We start from the raw sequence: 21,893 nt of genomic DNA, 5'->3' as shown, positions 1-21,893 counted from the left end.
TCCATTATCACCAATAACAGAAGTGTAGAGACCACCATTATTTCATGGATGGTTTTCCCAATTTACCCAGTCGGATCTATGCCGCTCCTAAATTATTCTCTATAAACTGCCGAAATGTACTTGCACCTTCTTTGGGAAATATTGCCAATCATTTGAATAAATGTTTTTCCATTAATCAGCGCTAGTCTTGGAGAGAAGTAGAGCCAACAGGGATATTTGTTGCGACATGAAATGTGTTTTTACTTGAAGATGAGTAATTACTACTGAAAATGTCTGTGTGTAATCCCACAGCAGCTCGTAGTGTGCAGATTCACAGAGCACTCGCTGTATGTTTTGTTGTTGTGCAGAACTGACAGGAAACACCTGGCGTTGTGGTGATGTCTGCACCAGCAACTTCGTCGCTGCTCCCTTACAATATTGACATATGGCTTGTGAACATTGAACATGTCCAGGCCAATGAGTCGTGGCAGTATATCTGGGTACCGGCACCAATTCACGGGAAAAACATGACAGAATGTCACCTGCAAATAGTCCAAACCAGTGTCATTAATAGTTGTTCATGGAATAAGATGTCGGTAAACTGTCGAGACAGTCTGGCGTGTGCAACAAACAATACGTCTAGTTTGGCGGCTTTAATCGACTATTGCCATTGCTCAGGCTGTGAAAGTCTACAACAGGCATGTCGGCATTTATCACCGCTCCCACCGCGCCCCCAAATCCCTCCCTAACGTCACCCTCCTCAACAACTCCGCCTTCAAGCTACTGGCGGCCAGCGTTTCTGCTGAATAAAATAAATGATTCGGCGTAGCCAAACTCCCCAGAGCAGTCCAGGGGCAGCACTTTACGGATAGGATTTCGATGAGGGCTAAAAATTACCTCGGATAACGAGTATGCCTCTTTTTGTTTGGGTGCTGAATATTTTGAATGGTTTTTGGCCAGTCTGCAGTGTATCACTTTACATTGTAATGGATGGTTTGTTAATATGAAAAGTGATAAACACTGGAGAATTTCTGAGATGCTAGGTCAGTTTCAGAGCACTTGGTTACCATTTCTACATTATATTCGTTTACTAGCGAGGGATGAATTGATGGGTCGTGGTAATTTTGTTAAGTGAGGATTTCTAAATCAGTTGCTTGGTAATCAGTAAAATGAATATTTGGAAGTTGATGTGATTGTTGTAGCAGGTGAGGTAAAATTCTTGTAGACGGTTCTATTTTTTAAACAGTCGTGTGCTTCGAGTCATTTTATTGATGTTGAATCAGCCAGGAATACTTATTTTTATATATTATTTGCAATGTCTCGGTTTATATAAATTATATTTTGCCAACTGTCAATTTAACTCAAAATGTATCAATTAGCAAACCCCAATGCAAGATTTAATTTGTTATTTGCTGTCTTTCTTGATCACTGCTTATATACAGTGCTGAAGGATTTAATGTTTCACTTTTGATGATGACTGTAATGCCTAAATATGAGAAAGTACCCCTAACACATACACGTTCGGGGCAGTATTGGACTGATGCTTCATGTAAAATCAACGACCATTCAGTATCGCTCCCTGCTTTCTGTTCCCCTGGCGGATTTTCGGCCAGTTGATTTTGCTGCTTTGATTAATGGCTGGAGTTTACCTATATCCAATATGTGAATGTGTTTCAAATTCAAGGTCGCCAATTTGTTCTCTCTACCAGTTAGGAAAAATCTACTCTCCAGCACAGACAGATTCAAAGTAGGTGTTTGGTACAAAAATCATGCGCTCTGCCGACAATGGAAATTTTATTTGTTAGTCCCAAATCATCCCGAGCCATTATTTAAAGCCAGTTAATGAATTAAGATAATGTGCGAACCATTTTCACATTAGTCCCAAATAATCCCGGGCCTCCATTCGAAGGCCACGCAATGCCTCTGCCTCATGTTCAAACCGGTTTGAATTTGGCCCACCCTCGTCCCCGGCCTTCCAGCGAAAGCCGTGCAACGACCTTGCCTGTGTTCACACAGTTTTCGCCTGTTTTTGGAATTGGTAGTTGATGATTCAATTTCCTGATGTCGGGCATTCATACACCCAGCTGATTGATGTGAGTCAATCTACAGAAGTTGAGTAAAGTTTAATTAGGAAGCTGATACAGTTAATGGTTAAGTTCAGGTTAAACCAGTGGTTGAATTACTTCATTATTGATATTTCTTTACGAGCGCTACTTGAATACTCAATGCTACTTCACAATGTTACTGTGCCTGCATTTTCAATAAGCTCAATGTGTCATGTAATTTTACATACGTTTCTAATTAGAGAGTATTCGCTTTATTGGAATAGTCCAGTTAATTGATAGTGCATTGTTTTTCAGTTTTTTTTTTATATTAAATGAATACACGATTAACTACATAGACAGTGGTACGGGTAGATATTGTTGTTTTTGTGTCGGTCTGCCATTGCCCATAGGTTTATGGCGCTCAGTAAGTTAACAGGCGTAGTATCAGTTCACGGGTGTTCCGGCAGATTACTGGCGAATATTGCAGGGCCCAAACATGGGAGTTGCGTCAGTACAGCTTGTTTTTATCAGTGCTGCTTCATCTTCTATTTCAACACATCAGACGGAGGCTTTGTTGACTTCTTTGCGTTGTTAGGCCGAGAGTGGTAGTTTTTGAACTGGTCGATGTTAATGTTATTTTTTAGGTTGGACGAGGGTTGATTTGTGGGGAGCTTGTCCTTTTGGTGGAGTGAGGGAGTTTATGGATAGCGAGTTAGTTAAATGACAGTTGGGTATATAATATCTCATCGCTAGTTTGGAGGTAATCGAACGGCTTAAGTTCACATGATTACTTGCTAATCATTTGGACAGTGTATCTGCAGGGCATCGATTTCTAACTCCTCAAATCCTTTGCGACATGGATAATCTCTTGGTTTTTGTTTGTTTTGCTACAAGAGAGTAAATATGTTATTATTGCTCAGGATTGAAGACAATGGGTCACTTTGGGGTGATTACTAATTTTCCATCGTTCTGGTTACTTTATATTCACAATCTCAGTTTATAAATCATTATGCCATTTAATGGCCGAGTGTCACTGTAGAATCATAACGGCAGATAAATTAGCTTTGGCTTTTCTATGAGCTTGGCTCAGAATCACAGTCTTCATCAACATCTAGTTCTGTTTGACTGTGTGTTCAGTCATTGACATTGATACAATGTACAAAAAAGCAAAGTTGACAAACTCAATTTGGTGCGCATGTTGTCTGGCACACCGTCCTCTACCTTGCAGAGACTGTGGACCTAAACTCAGACACTTCTTCTGCACCACATCTGGAACAAAACCCCATCAACAAACATCAAGTTACAGTTTGCAAGCCTCCGACTGATGTCAACTCCAAAGTAGACCTTCCCTCTAAAGTCTCCAGCCTCATGGTGCCCCAACTCTGCAGCCCACTTGTACCAACTTTATATATATACTCCCAAAAAGGACTTTCCTATTAAACCCATTGTCTCCACCAGTGCCTACCCTGATGGAATTATTTCTTCATATTAGGGTTTATTTTTCCCCCTACTGTGCTAAAAAATCCTACCTAACTTTGTGATTATTAAGATTCCCCACATCACCTCAAAACTTTCCAGTTACATTGCCCTGATCGGCACTCTTCACTATGTACATCAAATCCCTCTAAACCTCCTTACTCCACATGTGCGTGTTGAGGGCTCTCGGTCTGTTTAATGAACATAGGCCCGAACATTCCTCATCCACCACCACACACCACAGCTTAGCACAACTCGTTCTCTCATTGAGGAAACAAACATTAACATGTTTTTATTTTACTTCCGCAAAATAAGAATCACAGAATCAAAGATCGGTAAAGGTGTAGAAGGGTGGCATTAGGCTCATCGTGTCTACATCAGCTCCCTGGACATTTTAAATCCGTGTCAATCTCCTGCCTTTTCCCTGAAGCCCTGCACATTTGTTCCAATTTAAATAATCATCCAGTGGCATTTTGAATGCCTCTATTGAACCTGCCTCCAGCACGATTCCAGGCATGGCATTCCAAACCCCAACTACTCACTGCGTGAAAAAACTTTTTTCTCATGTGACATTTGCAGTCACATCGGTGTGGGTATGGCTGCCAGCATGGACCCCAGTTACAATCTGCCTTTTTTGGGTGTGGTCATGTTCGACATTCGTGAATATAGTCCGACTTAGGCCCACTCACAGGGTTCATTCTTTTTTTTTCTGGAACATCGAAGTCTGTCTTGGTGCAAAATTATGCTTTTGCCTGAATGTCTGGAGACAAATATAATTCAGCAAGTTTTCTTCCAATTATAAACTTTATTTCACCATCACATGATCCTTCTCCGATACCTCCAATGCGTGACTTTCCTGTCTCAATTGCTGACATTAGGCAGTCCACAAACATTCTTTGCAAACCCACTGATTTCCACAGACTTCTGGGTTATAACTCTTCACATTATTATTTCGGTAAGGAGTCTCTAATATTCCATAATTTCTTGCCTTCCACAGATCTGATTATGTTACCTTTCACAATTAACATCCGGAGAATCCTCCCTTCTTCCCCAGCCCAGCAAACCCTGCTCTTTGGCCCCTGAACAGTATCCGACACATATCCAGCACTTCTGCACACATCTTTTCTGAAACTAGGACGTGGTTCACCACGAACTCATTCACCACCCCAGCAGCCTACGTCTCTTCCACGAATTGTAGCATGATACCAGCAGCAAACAGATCGCCCCCTCACTAGCCTGTCAAAATAACAATGAAACAGTTCCCTCTGTGACACCTTGGTGCAATCCGCTATCTACCCCAACACTTTATTGCCTTTACCCTCACATGCAATCGAATGAGCTGTAACATCTGCACCTTTACCTCATCCACCTTGGCCTTCAAAGCCTCAAGCAATCCCTCCAGGTCAAGCAGCGATTTACAAGTACTTCAGTCAATGTATTCTACTGTATTCGCTGCTCACGTTGCAGTCTCGTTTTCATTGCGGAGACCGAAAGCAGACTTGGTTGTCTCGCGACAGAGCGGGCGTGTTTTTTCAGCCATTTGCTGCGAACCATTTATTTTGTTTCAGACAGTGCTGACATTTATTGTGCTATCGACATCTGGCCCAGACAAAAGTATCAAACTTTAGCAACGTGATTGTCATTCCCTTTGTCCTGTGTTCAATTGCATCTTTCTGATGTAGTCTCTCCATCCCTCCGGCATATCCCTGACCTCTTAATTTGTTGCACTATCCCTTTCTTTTTTTTTTGCAACAGCTTTTAGCTCATCAGAATTCCATTTCTCTCCAGTTCCTAAGAAATAATAATTACTGGACTCACAGTTTTGTTTTTTTTCTGTTTCCCTCTCCACAGATGCTACCAGACGAGCAGAGTTGTTTTCAGGCATTTTCAGTTTTTTTTTTTTAATTACAATTTTGCATCTTCTTCTTTATTTTCCGAGAATACAGGTTATAGGTTGAACTTAAAATTAAGTAACAACTAGCTTTCATCTCCGATAACGGTGGTTGATGTATATTTAGAATGATACTCTGTGAAGTTTCATTGGTTGCACTAAAGCAGGAGGAGATATGATTGTAGGTCATATGTAACCCTCGCTCCTCAATAGTGAAGTGTTAATTATTTGAGATGGACAAGGGAGCAGAATTTCAGCAGTTGAGAGATCTCCGGCAGTGTTTTTATTTTGGAAATCAAACCCGGTATGCAATAAGGTCAGAGGAAGATAACAGAGAAAGAAGTGCACAGGACAGTGAGTAGACAGAAGGAGGAGGATACTGTGGTGTTCATCGCTATTTTCCATTCTTGCTGATGCAGCCTTGCTCCACAGAGAGGACTTCTCCCCATTCACGCACACTAGCGCCCCCGCAGACACCATCCATACAGAGAAACGTCAAAAACACAGAGGTCTCTCTCCACACAGAACTACCCTCTCTCGCATTCTCAAACGGAAACTGCAGCAAGCAGACGTTCTTCAGCAATAACATATTCCCCACACACACTAACTAGGAGCATCAGTAGGTCATTCTGCCATTAGAGCCTGTTCCGCCATTCAATAAGATCATGACTGATATTCTTGTGGCCTCAACCCCATATTTAAGCTACCCGCGATGAAATTCGACCCCCTTGTTAATCAAGTGTGCTTCTACATTCACGTTAAAAATGTGCACTGGCCCTGCTGTCACTGCTCTTTGGTCAAGAGACATTCAAAGTTTCAAGATCACCTGAGAAAAAATTCTTCTCACCCGCGACTGAAGTGGGAGGAACCTTAGCTTTTAAGCCCTGCGATCCAGTTCTAGACTGTTCCACGAGTCGAAACATCCATTCAGCCGTCACCATGTCAATCTCCATTAGGACCTTTCAAGTGTAAAAATAAAATCATCTCTCATTATTCTAAATGGGATCCTCCACAAGTCTGACCAAGCTTTCCACGTACGATAACTCCCAATCCGCCATCACCTCGCTAACCAATTAACATATCAACGTTAATCGCCTGCTTTTACTAGTATGTAGTAATGGCAGATAATTGACTGCAAACACACAATTTCAAAGTTTGCCAATGACACGAAGGTATGAGGTGATTAACTTGGTAAGTACCTGGAGGCGAGAATATAGAAAATACTGAGTAGTTTACATATGTGGTTTCGAGGCAGAGAGGGCTGCTATATTTCCACGAATTACATAATCTGATAGAGTATGATGATAAAGCATACAGGTTTTGTGCTTTATGAAGAGGGACATGGATTTCAAGAGAAAATCATTCATGATAAAATGTAAACAATATTAGTGCAGATTAAACTGTAGTGATCTTGGCATAATAGTACATAGGTAACTGAAAGCAGCATTTCAAGCAGACAAGATTGGATAGAAGCCGTATGAAATGCTCTCCTTGATTGGCAGAGGTATAGAACATAAAAGTAAGGATAAATGGTTGGAATTGTATGAAACATTGGTAAGGCCTCAACTGGAGTATTGTATGCAGTTCTGGTGACTGCATTACAGGAAGGTCGGAATAGCTTTAGAGAGAGTGCAGAGGAGTTTTACAAGATTGTTTCCAGATTTTAAAAGGCGTAGCTACGAGGAGAGATTGGAAAGGTTGGGGTTATTTTGCTTAGAACAAAGAAGGCTGAGAGGTAACTTGATTGAAGTGTACAAAATTATAAGGGGAATAGATAGAGTGGACTGGATAAAATTGTATCCCTTGACGGAGAATTCTAAAACCAGGGGACATAGATTCAAGACAATTAGTAGAAGGTGTAGGGGTGAAATGGGTAAGATTTTTATTTACACAGCGTCTAGTGGATGACTGGAATTCGCTGTCCATATTTGTGGTAGAGGCAGAAACTTTAAACGCTTTTAAAAAGCACCTGGATGTGCACCTAAAGTGTTGTAAACTGCAGGGATATGGGCCGGGTGAAGGAAGGTGGATTAGAATGGACTCCTTCGTTTCCTCGGGATGGCATGGAAAAGATGGGCTGAATGGTCTCCTTATGTTCTGTAATTGTTCTAGGATTATGTGTTACAAGCGCTGTTGGATTATTTCATAACCTATTCAGCTCCAACAGGGAAAAAAAAAAACAATTTCACCAATCTCTCCACATAACAACATTCTCCCGCCCATAAGATACTCCGGGAATGGGAGAGGCCATATGCCTCAGCAAGCCTTCTCTGCTGTTCAATATGATCATTGTTGATCTGATTTGAGCCAGAAATTCAAGTCTCTGCCACAACCGTTCAAAATAACACAGCTTCTTTGAGGATCAAATGCATTGTCTTTCTCAAACTGACAAAACTTCAATGCCCATCAACCTCCGTGCAAGGAGCTTTCAAAGACTAACATCGTTCTGAAATAAGACATTCCTGCTCATCTGCCACTTGTTTCAGAGATCCTATGTTTTTGAATATCGCTCCCTATTTCTAGGACTTCATGCGAGAAGGATGCCTTCCCAATATCTACATTGTGAGGTCAACCCCAGAATGTTGTTGGTTTATCTTCATGATGTTATTTAGTTGTCATCGTGTCTTCCTAACAACTTTTTCTGTACCTTCTGCAGGACCTTCACATCCTTCCGCCATTACAGTGACTAAAAATGTGCGCCATATGCCATCTAAATAATAGCAATTAATTTACAAATGTATTAAATGATTCATTAGATTTCAATTTAATACCCATGTTTACCAAACCAGTACAGAGTATGCTTCATTTGCCCCAATCTCCACGCCGCTTTCAAGTAATCATGGGCATGCACATCATCGTAATTGTGTTCATTTCCCCCTTCAAAGTAGTTACATTTATACTTTGATGCCACAAGACGGAATGTTTCCTATGATGCATTGCGTCTCACAAAAGCACAAAAAATTCAAGCAGCCACGCGTCTGGCCACTTTACCACTTTGCCTGTGTCCGTCTTATTTCTTGCTAATATGTTCATGATTTTGTAACATTATAAAGTGTTGTAACCATTTTCATCCGCCTCCCTTTTCGTCAACCAAACAAGCAAGTTAACAATGTTCTTTCATGCAATGCACTTGGACTGACTGTGAAAATATGCAAAGAGTTTGTTTGACAAAATTGAAAGCCCACGTCATACATATCGATAGCATGCCCTTCCTCGCAATGTCTGTTAATTCATCAGATAACTTACAGATTTTTCAGACATGATTGGCTTTAACAAATGGTCTGGTTGACATTGTTAATCCATTTCCCAAGTGAGAATTATTTTTTCCTTGATGAGGTCTCTCCAATGTCAAAGATGTTATAAAGATGAGTCCGCTATTCCAAGAGTTGCCATCTGCCCCTTCATGTACAACACCATAACATTTGCACTAATTCATTTCTCGAGCAGCAGTTCAATTCCCAAAGAAGATTGAAACATTTTCCTCAAACTTCTGAACTTTATTATTGTTCCTTCGTCATGGAAATATTTTGGCTGGTTACATAACTGTTTCTACTTTGAATGTAGACGATTTATACTCTTCCCTTCATCAATTGCATAAAAAATCACATAATTATTATTTTGAACCATGAAATTTTGGTATAATAATTATTATACACACACACACACATATATATATACATATATATATATATGCATTATTCCACCGCATTCCATCGTCTGAAACACAGAACATTTTTGCGAATTCTTTCAGCAAAACTATATCGAAAATTTGAACCTTCTTCACTGTCCTTCTAACATATTGATTAAGCAGATTCTATTCGAGAAAAGTTATGGATCTTTCGCCCTCTTTGCCTTTTCTTATCATGTTCCCCAGCCTGCACATGGTAAGTGAAAACGCTCGATATTGTTGCCCTTTAATTTCACATGTCACTAAAGTTTGCTGATAAATTCAATCGCGAATCTGCTGTGTGTTATTTGATAATCACTAAAAGACGTCGAACTACTTTACATTGCTCTTTCTGTTTATCTGACCAAAATGATTTAGGCTATCAATGCTATGCTATTCTGCACTCCTGTAGAATTCTCATCTATTTCCTGAACAATACTGCCTCCAACCTCATTTATCTCAACTATATCCGCTCAGTGTTTCCTGCAGACAAAGGCGCCCGGTTCCCATCATTTCCCAAGTATTCTGTCTTATTCTCATTATCATCAACTCATGTAGCACCTTCTGTAGCAAACTTGTCAATCGATTCTGGAAAATTCCTTAACTTGACAGCCAGCTATTCCATAATACCCTACACGCCTTAAATATATTTGTTAAAATGTTGTTGCTGCTCTTACGTCTCCATTCCTTGTCGTGTTGCTGCTCCTTCACTCATTTGCTGGGTCCTGGTGTCCAATCACACTCATACATTTTAGGCTGTCGCCCACAACAATATTTAAATGCATTGTCGTAGCACTGATCGGGGGCAGGATCTACAGATGATCAAAATTAATCCTGTCTCTTCCCTCTTGTCGACGTTATCCTAGGCACCTGAAGCTATTTCTCGTCCATCATGTGCGGAACCATGCATTCATCTGCACTATCTTCTTGGTTCAGTATTTCCCACCATGCAGCTGTGGGATGAATCTACAGATAATGAACTGAGAAGCCCGGTTTTCACAGTTTCTCGTTGATGAAAATTTGTAATAATGAGCTGTGTCAATTCTCTAGCTATGTCATCTGTCCCAAATTGGACCGTGCCTTCTACTCGTCTCGCCTTTCCAGAATTCACTGCACCCATTCAACTGCATTTTTTTCTCTGTTACGAGGAGGGTGTGGGGGGGTGGGGTGTGGGTGGGGGGGTGGTGTGTGGTTAGGGGGACGGGTGGAGAAATGCAAAATGTGCGAACTTGACAGGAGGAATAACATTCCAATCCGCTTCATATCAAATCCCCAATAACTTCTACATTGATGCACGTTGTCGACCCACGCTGTGCAGCCCATCCCCGAACAGGGTCTAGGAATGGTTCCTGACTGCACTTCAACCTGAGTTATAGACAGCGCTGACCATCAATTTTAAAACGTGAAAATGGAGACAATCGAGGAAGAAGTAATTTAATATCGCATGATATATAATTTTGGATTGTGAAAAGCTCTATTGATCACAATTAATGATCACATTGTCTTAGTTAGAGGTGAAGGGATTGAATCTCATCACATGTTTGTTACACTGCATGAATTTAGTCAAGTAAGGAAATGAAATGAACAAGGTTAGAGTGATGAAACAAAGGCTGTCAAATGCATTCAAATCTACTTTATTCCTGACCCAAGGGCGGTGCAGAGAGGAGCGGCGCTTAAATCTTAAACCATTCTCCATTCTGTACTACCACCTGAATTGCTATTCGCAAAACAGGATTCTACCGTTTCAGGCAGGCACGAACATTTATGTTCGCACCATGAAGGCAGCTTCCATCGTGTGGTCACGATAGTAACTGCTCCTATCCTGTCCTCACTGAGCAGAGCTTCCGCATTCCACTGTTAAGTTTAAAAGTGTCCATGACTGTTTCATGCACTGGACTGCACAGCAGCCGAGAACAGAACTAAAGATAATTACCCTTTACTTTTTGATCAATTTCATTTCAGATGGTTAAAAGGAGGAAGCAAGTAATCTTTACCTAAGTTCCATTCTGCGTCCCGACGTTACACCTGCTACGTGTTTCCTGGCCTGTAAAATATTTGCAAAGGGAGCAATGGGATTGACCTGTACGGAGAAAAAAAAAACGACTTTGTCACAACTACAGCCCTCACCCTACCGAGTACTAAAATAAAAGGAGCCCTTAACTCCACTAAACATTTCCAATGAATATTGGTTATCATTCCACATTCCGTGCAACTCCATTCAAAGGCTTGAAACAAATCAAGGCAAGTGAATCCATGCATTATATTAACGTTATCACTTTTCTCGTGGAAATAATTATTTGAAGCTCAGACATGTTGGCAATTTGAGAGACTGTTTTTCATTTATGTCCGAATAGAGTAATATACATTAGCTTAAAGCACGGTTACCTTTTAAATCTCGGTTTCACGTGTTTGTGTTAGGTGAGTTGACATGCGAATTACACTTTTTGGTGTCAGTCACAAACCGCAAGCTCATTAACAGAACATTACACAGACTCATTAATTCACAGATAGAACTTAGCTGAACAATTCCAAACTGAAACATACACCCTCTGTCTTATAATGATCAGTTCAAAAGGAGTCCATGCAAACATTTCAGAATGTATTATCGTAATGCATTTGTTATAGATTTCATCTGCATAATTATTACATAATTCGCTGTCCTTACCCTAATCCCAAACACATTCTAGCAATGAAGCATTCGGTAATATGATGATTATCATGGTAAATTTCTCCAGAGGTAATCAATAGATTATAGTTAACATTTCTACGAGTATAAAAAGTCTATCTGGAGCCTTAGTTAAGAGGGTGAATGTCAGCTGAAATTAAATCTGTTTCAATTTGCTGTTCAGAACAGCCAATTTTTTTGCCCACTGATACTAGCTTTTTGTAGTAAAAACCTTTTGGGAGATTTTGGCAAAATATTTTGGTTCCTACAATTTAATCTATTTGGTTACAGCTGTTAGATTGTGAAGGACAGGTCAGCCGTACAGCCTCACCCCAATGGAACATTTGTTTTTCTCACCTATGATGGCATGGGATTGTCCCATAGAGAGGAGAGCGGAACTTCAGGGTGTTGGAGGACAGGTTGGAAGTGTCAATTTGAAGTAATGAAAGGGAAGGGGCGGGAACGATTTATCAAGCATAGATCACTAGAACACGAATAAAGTGTTCATGGAACTCAGACACGCGGGGACATAAAGACGCTGGAGGGGGAGAGCAGCTTCCCCATTTCTGTCAAGAATAATATACCCTAAGAATCTGATCAACACAGTTACCTGGATTAAATTTTCCACAATCCTCCTCTCTTGAGGATGCTATGCCAAACTCCCAACTTCTCTGTTTCTCGAACTTCCATTTTGGCAATGTAAGCTTCCAAAGGTTGCTTCGGATATGATTTATCTTTTCCTCAATTGTGGGCTCACTGACTCAATGGTTGCCGTCCGTCAAAAATGCGTGTTCCATTTCAAAGAGTTCAGGTGACGCTCGTCTCCATTATTGTTTACAACATGGTGAAAACTGCTCCTCGACATTCACTCCAAAAACCTACAAATTCAGGCCTCAGGCTTTGCCATTTCCGCCACATTCTATGGAAAGCTACCATAAAACCTATCCAAGCTACCTCTCGATTTATTTTATTTAATTACACAGTTACATTCCCTAAAATGTCCCTGGTCCATTATTGCTTCACCAAGGATACCCACTCTTCTTTTAATGGCACCTTCCACTATAGTTGGTGGATGTGCAGCAGGTTTCAATTCATGTCCTCTCATTCAATATGAAGAGCCATATTCACTCCTTCCAAAGTGAAAGGGTTGAGTGTTCATTACCCCCAATTTTTTTCTGCTTACATTCGAGAGACAAAGCAAACATTACGCAATTGTTTTGCTGAAAATTACTGTGAAGTCCTCAAGCGTGACAATCACCTTCAAGTAAGTTTCCAATGTAATGTTTTTTCTGCCACCTCAGCCAGGCCATTCTCTCTTCAGCCCCTGGACCTATTTCAATGGATTTTAACTGAATTTTCTACAAATGAACCTTATTTCCCTCCTTCACACATTGCATCTTCCCAAGCTCAGAACCGAGTTAAATATAAATCATGTCCAAATTGTTTTTCTATAATATTGCTTACAAAGGGAGCTGGAAAAGATTTTGCCCTCCGTTTAGGCACCTCTGCCGTTCTCAGTATGATATAGATTTACTTGAGTTCTTTAAACAATTTTCCCCCTTCCCATTTTCAAGGTGCCTGTTCCTACTGGAACTATGACGACACAACATTTACCATTTTTAACAAAAGGACACTTGATGAATGATGAAGATTATTTTTCTCCTTATACCTGTTGCTTGGAATTCTAAATATTTCAAGGTTTTTTGGTCATATTTCAGTCTCACAGCATCTATAGCATACTGCCATTAAAAAAGAGACTCTAAGGACACATAAAGATTTCGGGGTGCAATGGACGGGAAATAACATGCTACAGAGAAAGTATTAAACAACTCTAGAAACACTGGCAAATTGTATTAAAATGGATTATCAAAGTCGCCTTCTTGGTTGAAGTCTCGGTCAAATGCAACATTGGAATCATTGCACTTCACGTCCATTACCATTATCAATGCAGCCAGCAATGAAGGCAACACATTTTAAAATCATAAATTTGCTGCATGTGCCCATTGTAGAGATTTTAGACATTCTGAACTGTAGACTCATTATTGCTGCTGCATTGCGCACCATATATGTGTTGCCTAGTTGCATAGGGCAACTTTCCAAATAGTTGAGGAAACATGATCACTCGAAGAGACTTCAGGAGAGAATAATAAAAAAATATAAAGAATTACCGAAAACAGGGAACAAAATTAAATTCCACATTCAATGATCTCTATCAGGGGAGACGTAATTGAGTTCCCTCTAAACAGGAAGGGATGTGCTTTATAGAAGGCGAGTTCATGGAAACGATGGGGGCATTCATGTCCCCCAACGCATTAAACGCAACTCGCAGCCTGCAGGGACTCACAACAGTCACTGCGCGTTTTGCTGTCCTGTGGACTAACAAGAAGCACTTGGCGTTGTGGTGGCTTCTCTGCTCGTGTTATGTTTGCAGTTCACCTCCAATGTGGACATAATGTGCCTGGAATTTTCCCCTCGGAACTTGAATTTGAGCTGTATAAGTAAAGACTGTAAAAAGACAACAAGTATTTTTTTTGAGCAATTTGATGTATTCACTGAAACTACAGGACAGTTTAGTGCCTGCAAATATGTTTTCCCTGATCACAAATGAGATTCACGGTACCAAGTTACCGTAATCTGTGCACACTTTCCCAAATGCATAACACAACAAATCCACAGGTCAGGATCAATGTCTCCGATTCCAAATCAATCAGTAAATTCATGTATAGTTGGAACCACAATCCTCCCTGTACCTTTGAAGTGAAATAGAAGAAGTTGGTAAGATTTTAGAGTTCATTATTAAGGATGAGATTTCAGAATACTTGGAAGTGCATGGTAAAATTGGGCAAAGTCAGCATGGTTTCATCAAGGGGAGGTCATGCCTGACAAATCAGTTAGAATTTTTTGAGGATTTAACGAGTAGTTTAGACAAAGGAGAGCCAATGGATGTTATCTACTTGGACATCCAGAAGGTATTTGACAAGACGCAGCACAGGAGGCTCCTCAGTAAGATACGAGCCCATGGTGTTAGAGGCAAGGTGCTAGCATAGATAGATGATTGGCTGTCTGGCAGGAGGCAGAGAGTGGGGATAATGGGGTCCTTCTCAGGATGGTGGCCCGTGACTAGTAGAGTTCCGCAGGGGTCAGTGTTGGGAAAACAACGTTTCAATTTATACATTACTGATCAAGATGAAGGAACTGAGGGCATCCTGGCTAACTTTTCAGATGATACAAAGATAAGTGGAGGGACAGGTAGTATTGAGGAAGTGGGCTGGCTACAGAAGGATTTGGACAGGTTAGGAGACTGGGCAAATAAGTGGCAGATGGAATACTACGTTTGGAATTGTGAGGTTGTGCACTTTGGTAGGAAGAATAGAGGCATAGACTATTTTCTAAATGGGGAGAGAATTCAGAATCCTGGAGTGTTAAGGGACTTAGGAGTCCTAGTCCAGGATTCTGTTAAGGTTAACATTCAAGTTGACGCAGTAGTTAGGAAGGGAAATGCAATGTTGGCATTTATTTCGAGAGGACTAGAATATAAAATCAGGGATGTGCTGCTGAGGCTTTATAAGGTTCTGGTCAGACCAAATTTAGAATATTGTGAGCAATTTCGGGCCCCATATCTCAAGAAGGATGTGCTGGCCCTGGAGAGAGTCCAGAGGAGGTGCACGAGAATGATCTCAGGAATGAAAGGCTTAACATATGAGGAACGTTTGAGGACTCTTGGTCTTTACTCGATGGAGTTTAGAAGTATGAGGGGGGGGGGGATCTAACTGAATCTTAGAGTACTGAAAGACCTGGATAGAGTGGACTTGGGGAAGATGTTTCCATTAGTAGGAGGGACTAGGACCCGAGGACACAGCCTCAGAGTAAAGGGAGGACATTTTAGAACAGAGATGAGGAGAAAATTCTTTAGCCAGAGAGTGCTGAATCTATGGAATTCAGAAGGCTGTGGAGGCCAGGTCTTTGAGTGTATTTAAGACCGAGATAGATTGGATCAAAGGTTACGAGGAGAAGGCGGGAAAATGGGGTTGACAAACTTCTCAGCCCTGATTGAATGGCGGAGCAGACACGATGGGCCGAATGGCGTAATTTCTGCTCCTATGTCTTATGGTCTCAGCCATGGAAAATGAGGCACTATTTCTGCACTAATTTCTAGGCCAGTGTAGCATTAATATTGTTGTTTATCAAAAGCAAACAGATAGATTATGTGTAAATGCAAAACCTTGACTTGCTGTTATCCAGTGACGAGAATGCACCTTGAAAATAAATCAGTTGGTTGCTTGCTTCGAATCAACCTAAATAGTCATATTTTACCGTCACCCTGAAATCTCGGGGACTAAAGGTTTATCTGGATAATTATAGGTGTCTGAATATTTAATGAAGATCAATGTCCGAACACAGAAGTGGTGCAGTTATAAAGTTACAGTTTTTATCAAGAGCCATTCATCGAATGGCACATTTACCGGACGCTATTTAGAATGAAAACAATCTCAGCAGACATAGACATTTACAAAGTTGTTTCTTTAAATCGATTGCCAACGGTGATGAAAATGAATTGAAACAGAATATTTCCGTTGAAAACTTTGCCACGCAGTCATCTGTTTCCACTGATGTATCTGGTTCAACACAAACTGATTCACTCTGACAACTTTGCAGACAACAAACATGAGCATGGAACATGAATGTAGACAGCAAGAAGGTTCCTCAGCAGCTTTAAATACTCGCACAGAATTGTGGAGCTGGCAGATATTAGAGTTGCTGCCGTGTATCTGAGTGGACTCAGTGACAGTGACATATATCAATATATTTGCACTTACAAACGGACATCCTGGAAATTTTAACAGGATATATTTGGATACGAATAATCATTTTAGAATCAAGGATTCGAAGCATGGAAGCCGTGCTACTCATGTTACAGCTGCTGCATATTCTCATAACACTCCATGAATGTGAATTCTGGGAATACCCCTTCCAGCATTGTAACTAGCTCGGAACCCCATTATAATTATAAGTAAATAAAGGCCCATTCGGCCCTTCTGTTTCCTTCCACCATTCAAAATAAGCATGGATAATCTGACTGTGGACTCAGCACCATCGCCCTGCCTGCCCATCATAACCCCCGGCCTATAAAAATAAATCTTCCAAATCTGCCTGGAGTGCATTGCGTAACAAATGCTACATTTAACAAATAAATTAAATAATGACTGAGTCCTGATCTCTGAAATCCCTTTGACATTCATAAGGGCTTCTAAACTCACTCCAGAACTGCCTTCAAATTTTGTGAAATACGTGAACTAATTGTACATATCGACAAACAAACGAACAGCCCTCCACAAACCAAGAATAGACATATCAACATGTATATGCTGACAGTTACCAAGGGTATTGTAAAACAATTGTTGAACATTCTCTTTCATTGTTATTAAAACAGCGCCCCCAAGGAACCACACGTCCACACGACATGTTACTCAGTGTGTTATGGCTTCATGGAAACGGATGGGGACGCTGCACTGTCAGATCGACGCTCAGTGTCTCATCACAGGGAAAATGGCAGTAACGAGGCGGTATTTCATTAAAAAGTTGACCTTAGAGTACACAATTGGATATTAAGCCTTACCAAGAACACAACCAGCAGCCGTAAAGGAAGAAGTCAACTCCCAGACACCCAGATATCTCAATTCCTAAAAACGGTGCATGTAATTTGATTGTACGAGTTTATATTCTTCCATAATGATGTTTTGAAATGCTACTCAAACCTCCTCTACACTTCAGGGACCTTGTCAACTAAAAGATATAGAGCTGATGTTCTCACGGACAGGGAGAAAGAGTTAAATTGTCACGAAGTTGTCAATAATAACAGATTTAAACAATCTAGAGACACAATCACGATTCAAGGGAACTACAGTAGTTACATCATTTATCAAACAAGTTCAGCAATCCATGGTTGTCCTGACACTTTGTGACCCGTAACTCCTAATATTGTTAACCAGATACATTGTCAACGGAAATTGTAAAAAAAATCAAGGTCCAGATTTAAAATTCGCTAACTATTCCAATGGCGAAAACTGCACAAACGAATGATGCAATTAGAGAAACGATGTGCATCATCGCCGAAGGGTGTTGTGGGGTTCAAAGGTATCATGTTGATTGGAATGCAATTTGCATTTGTGAAAACAGTAGTGCAGTGCTCACCTTCACAGAGCAATGATGAACATTGAATAATTTGCGTCATAATGAATACAATAATGGTTCCCTACAGTAGAACACTGCCCGTTGCGCTAGCGAATTTTATGGAGCAATTTCCTCCTTCTCTTTCGATCACTAGAATGTACATTGGTCACATTTATAACATAATGCCCACCTCCACCTTTAGAAAGCCTTCATAAGCTAAGCCAGCGGTTCCTAGTGGTGCAATATGTGCGTTTCACTGCAAAGGTTCCTGCCAAATGCATTATTTTAGCTGTTTCAAGATCAAGAAAGACATTTAAGCAAAGCTCACATTGTGACTCAAACAATCAATTGGCAGAAAAACAGAAATTGAAAGAGTTTTCAATACTTGACCTTTTGCAAACAGGCTGAAGCCAAACATAAATCAGCACCATCAATAAAATTATGTGCCGGCCCTTGATTGAACAACATGTAAAGATTTATACGTTAAAGCGAGACTATACTATAACATGATAAAATTTCGTGCACTACCATGCAACCTTGCAAACAGTTTCGGAATCCGTCGTCGGTTTGCATGCAGAATTGATTTGCCAGTGTCAATTTTACAGAGTGTTTGTTGCGAAACCAAGTTGAGCTCCTGACCCGAGTGGCCATGCCTTACATAGATGATATGTCAGTGCAGAGTTGACATGAGTGTTAGCACTGACCAGAGTTGAAATACCTGACACCAGTGACCATTGGCTAATGGGAGGCTCTGTCGGTGTAGAATTGTGCCAATTGAGAGAATAAAGCAGGCTTTATTCTGAAATCGTTAATTTAGCTTACTGATCTCTCCACTCCATGGAAATGTTCTATATTTAAGACAATTTAAAATGTGTCAATTGGAGGAAGTTTCATGTTTGTTATAAATGTTTAGTGATAGGTGTATCAAGGTAAATGTATCGTTGACATTGTCCCTTATTGAACTCCTGCAGAGGATGATGCTGCTTATTTAATTACAAGTTTCTGGAACTATCCCGGTATTCCCTTTTTATGATAATTAACAGGCGGACATAGGAACGAACAATAACAAAAATAATGCGAAATTGAGCAGGAGTAGACCACTCTGCCCCTCGTTCATGCACCATCATTCTTTAAGAACATGGCTGATCTGAAATAACATCTGGCTTCCTTTCGTACCTTTCACCCACTTGTTTTAAAACTATTTAACATCCTATGCCTCTGCCTTAAATACATACTCATATGTCACTGATTCCAATGCCTTTTGAGGAAGACGAATTGAAGTCTCACTACTCTCTGTGGAAAAAAAAATACATGTTCTCACATCTCGATCTATAAGAGGTGGATCCCTAAATTTTAAACAGTGACTCTTAGTTCCAGATGCTCTCTCAAGAGGAAACATATTCTGCAAATCCACCCTGTGGTGACCGCTCAGGATCTTAAGCGTCGCAATCAAGTCATCTCTTGCTCTTCTAAATTCCAATGGATACAAGCAAACACTGTCGAATCGCTCCACAGAAGACAGCCAGCCCATTTCTGTCATTAGTCTATTAAACCTTCTCTTAACTGTTTCTAAGGCATTTCCATCTTTCTTTAAATAAGGAGGCCGATACTGTACATAATTCCCCAGTTTTGTGCCACTAGTGTCCTGAGGAGGTGAAGCATAAGCTCCCATCTTTAGTATCCAGTTCTTCTAACAATAACCGATAACCTTCTGTTCGCTTTCATAATTACTTCCTCTACCACAATTCAGTTCATTCGCCTTTTCCACTTTTCCACAGCACATGTTACTTCTACAAAATAGTCCAATAATTTGGTTAAACAAGTTTTCCCATGCACAAAAGCATGCTGACTCTGCCTGATTTTCTTGATTTTTCCCAAGTGCCGTGCAATAAAATCTTCAGTAATAGTTTCTAACAGTTTCCCTCTGTTAACTTAACTGCCCAATAGTACTCTGCTTCCTGTACCTTCCGCGACATGACTCTCATTGGTATAAGTAACTTAAATTCGCTGTTTATATATCTACTGGAACCTTCCCGTATGACGGACATGTTGAGCAAAATAAAATCAATACACCCATGATCTCACTAGCCACTTATTTAACTGCACTCATGTGAATTACATCAAGACCCGGTCGCTGTCAGACTGCAGCTCTAAAGATTTCTTCAGAACAACAGCCCTGTTCATTGCAATTTTCATGAGTTGCTCCATCCGTCCTATTCTCTGATTTACAGAAACTTCTGGGATGTTACTTGCATCCTCCATAATGAAGGCACATGCCAAATACTTGTGTAGGTCTGCATGGTTTTTGATTATTAGTTTCGGAGACCCACGTTCTATATGAACAAGTCTAACTTAGTTATCTTATTTGAGTATCTACCTAAATTCTTACTACCCGCTTCATATTTCGATATTGGTTTCTCTCATACGTTATCGTTTTTCTCCTTGTTCATCTATTTTGTTATTCATTCATGTTCTTTACATCCTTTCTAATATTCTGACATGTCACCTGCCTTTGCACATTATGTTTGTTTTCCTTAAGTTTGACATTGTCTTTAAATGTTTTTTTTAAATTTATTATTGGTCCACAGATTGAATTTGTTCTTTCTTTTTCTTTCTCGTTGGAATGTTTCAATTTTGTGTATTGTGATATATTCCTTTAAATATCTGCTGCTGCATTTCTATTGCATATTCATGAACCTCCTTTCCCAGTTCCCATTAGCTATTTCTACGTTCGTTCCCTTATAATTGCACTTATTTATGTTTAAAATGTTCGCCTTAGACAGCCCTTCTTTCCCCCAATCGGAGTGTATAATTCAATCAAATTATTATCGTAGCTACCTAGAGCGTCTTCACTAACATATATTTATTTAATCCTCTCTCATTTCACAGACCCAGGTCGAGCACAGGCTGCAGTATAGATGACCTCGGAACGTGCTCTTCTAAGAAACTATACCGAAAGCATTGTAGAAATTCACTACCTAGGCTCCAATTGCCCATCAGATGCGTCCAGCTTATTTGGATTAAAATCGTCCAAAAATTTCGCTGGGCCTTTCTGATAAGCTGTCATTGTATATTATTTAGTACTTTGCCCTCCCGTGTGATATTATCTCTCGGCGCATCCTTCATTTACTGACATCTTCTTAGACTGCTTTCTAATTTTGTATCAGCTTTCTGCCTAGAATGTCTTTCAGATTCTGTATTAATTTAAGTTTTCAATGCATATTCATAAGTAACTCGCTTTAGTTAGTTCATTCAATGTCCACAGATACAGAGGTCAGTCACAGCCAAGGTGCAGGAGAACATGCATGGAAGGGATGCCGGGCGATTTTGAATTAGATCACTGAATGCCCAAAGTCGAGCTAGGGGCATTAATGAAAGAGTATGAGATGCAGCAAATGGAGTGATGATTCATTTTCTCCCTTTCCTATTAGAATTCAGCTTCCATTCTTAAGTTATTAAAATATTGCGCTCTGAAATGTACAATTTGCTTTCAGTGCAAAGTTTAATTAAGAAAGGGGGTTTTGGGTAGTTGTTGTAATGCATTTGTACATTTTAATAAAAAGTGAAAATATGTTACATCCACAAAATCCTATGGAGATTCCACATGATATATATTAATGGCTCTGGGAATGATTCACCTCAGAGATTAATGCAGAGGAATTGTCTGCAGCAGAAAGGGGAAGGAAGATTCAAGTTAGAAAAGGCATCTTCCAATTGAACATGTGCAGAAAATATGTTTCATGATACATGCAATTATTGAGCACCAGGGAAGTCACTATCCCCATTGAGTATGTAACTTTTTGTGCAAACTGGGCACTTCTTTCTTCTCAGCGATTGAAAATGTCACAGGGTCATCCGATGATCACTATTTCAAAGCCAATATCATTAAAATTACATTGCTGGTTAAGGAGAATATCACAGCTGTACAAGAGGAGGAGACTTCGGTGGGCTCATGCAGCGAGGCAATATAGGTAGAGCTCCGGGATAGGTGCAGTCACA

This window comes from Cetorhinus maximus, chromosome 16, assembly GCF_964194155.1.
Source record: "Cetorhinus maximus chromosome 16, sCetMax3.hap1.1, whole genome shotgun sequence".
NCBI lineage: Eukaryota > Metazoa > Chordata > Chondrichthyes > Lamniformes > Cetorhinidae > Cetorhinus > Cetorhinus maximus.
This window is presented reverse-complemented; position numbering follows the sequence as displayed.